Source organism: Colossoma macropomum, unplaced genomic scaffold, assembly GCF_904425465.1.
Source record: "Colossoma macropomum unplaced genomic scaffold, Colossoma_macropomum, whole genome shotgun sequence".
In the NCBI taxonomy this organism is placed as follows: domain Eukaryota; kingdom Metazoa; phylum Chordata; class Actinopteri; order Characiformes; family Serrasalmidae; genus Colossoma; species Colossoma macropomum.
In genome coordinates, this window is record NW_023494806.1 from 30,074,949 (window position 1) to 30,077,473 (window position 2,525).

The following is a 2,525-nucleotide window of genomic DNA, read 5'->3' on the forward strand; positions in this document are numbered from 1 at the left end:
GGAGTCCTCCGGGCCATCCGGTCCCTAAAGGCCTCTTTCTTCAGCTTGATGGCCTCCCTCACCACTGGTGTCCACCAGGGGGTTCTTGGGTTCCCGCCCTGACAGGCACCCACAAGCTTTTGGCCACAGCTATGCCTGGCAGCTTCCACAGTGGAGGTTTTGAACAGGGTCCATTCAGATTCCATGTCCCCTACCTCCTCCGGGACATAAGAAAAGCTCTCACGGAGTTAAAATCATTCCAAACAGGGGCCTCCAACAGTCATTCCCAGCACACCTTCACTATTTGCTTGGGCCTACCGGATCTGACCATCAGTCTTCCCTGCCATCTGATCCAACTCACCACCAGATGGTGATCAGTTGACAGCTCAGCACCTCTCTTCACCCGAGTGTCCAGAACAAATGGTCCCAAGTCAGATGAAACAACAACAAAGTTGATCATTGACCATTGACCCAAGGAGCTCTGGTACCATGTACACTTATGAACATCCTTTTGTTCGAACTTGGTGTTCGTTATCAATCCGTGTTTAGCACAGAAGTCCAATCCGTGTTTAGCACAGAAGTCCAATAACAATTCACCATTCGGGTTTAGAGCAGGACGGCTGTTCTTCCCAATCACGCGTCTCCAAGTTTCCCAGTCATTGCCAACATGAGCATTGAAGTCTCCCAGTAAGACTATGGAGTTTGTAGGCGGAGCCCTTTCCAGAACCTAGAAAAGTGTAAAGTTCAATATAAATGTTAAGATGTAAGACAAAGGTGTATAGAACTTTTGAGGAAAAATTGTCAAAAATGATTTTTATTGGTTAATTGTTTGTGTTACTAATTGTAAAATATGGAAAACAAGATGTAAAATGGTAATCCAACAGACTCAAATCCTTGTGGAAGTTATTTTTGAACGGATAATGTGTGAATTGAAACAAATCAAAATAACCCTGGGTTCTTCTGGATTTATAATTCTTTCTTCCAAATCAATAATAAGTATGTTTATAATTGTATTTTAGATATACTTATTGTATTATGTAAGTGTGTAAGTTGGTGCTTAAGTAATTTTGTATTGATTGTGTGATATTATGTAATTTAACTTTGGGTTAAAAATGACCAGGGATAAACAGGACAGCACACCCAAAAAAACACCCCATACAGTGGCAGAGGGCAGGATGCTGTTTTACTAATGTATAACTTAAATACTAATGTATTTAAGTTATAATGAATTGATATCAATGTATTGAAAGGCTTAATACAAGGCTATTAAAGATGTCCAGGCGGTCACATCAGTGGTTACTCCCTCCTGAAACGGCCATGTTGCATTTTGGAACGCAGTATATCCTGAGGATAGCTCTGCCCGAATACTGGAATATTTTGCTGCAGCAGTTATCTGGGCATCTTTGGCATATTGGGGAAATTCATGTTAGTTAAATACTGCATACTACACTGATGTGCCAAAAGTCATGGGACAGGGACTAGTATCATGTAGGTACCCCTGTTGCCCAGTGAACCACATCCCATAAATGCCCCGTTTGTCGCAATGGTATCCCCAGAATCCTCAGAATCCTCCTCAAACCAATTCTGGACAACTTGGGCCTGATGGCATGGTGCATTATCCTGCTGAAATATCACATCCAGTGTACCCAACCCATGCCATAAGAACACACCCCACACCAGTATTGAAACACCACCAGTCTGCCCAGTGCCTTGTTGACATCTGGGGTCCATGTCTTTATGGGGTCTGTGCCACACACAAACCCTACCATCAGCCTGGAACAACTCATACCATAACTCATCAGATCACACTACATGTTGCCTTCTTCTTCTAGGGTCCAACCTCACAAGCCCAAGTGAGGCATTGTGTCCAGTGTTGTGGCATTAACAGAGGCAATATGGTGGGTCTTCTGCTCCCATATCTTATGGAAACTAAAAAATACTGCACTGACCAGCAGGATATGCGTGTAGGGCCGCACAGCTTCAGAAATGGAATGTCCCATCTGTCTGGAACCCATTATCATGCCTCGTTTGAATTCCCGATAATTCATGTCGCCTTGCCATGAGCATGCTGGCCAGCGATCAACCTCACTCACAAGATAACACCTCACAACTTATGGCGCAACTTACGGTGTGGGCTTTCTCAAGCCATCCCTGAGGTAACGACACTTCATAATCAATTTATATACTGCTATCCAATGCCTTTCGGCACGTCAGTATACTTACTACTTTTAGAAACGAGCAGTACATGAGCAGTATGTGGTAGGCTATTTCGAACACATCCACTAAAACAGTGTTCTTCAAATATCTTCCTGGAGTGCTGCTTTCCTAAAGTGCCTAGTTCCAACTACATTCTGCCACATTGACTCCAGCAATTAAATTCTTCAGAAGTTCCTGATTGGCTGGAACAGATGCATTAGTGTTAGGTAAGGGGGTGTAGCAGTGTGCTTGATTCAGGTTGGAACAAAACTCTGCAAGAAACTAGCTCTTCTGGAAAAGGGCTCGAGACCACTGCACAAAAATATGCAGGGCAGATTCGGTAATACTGA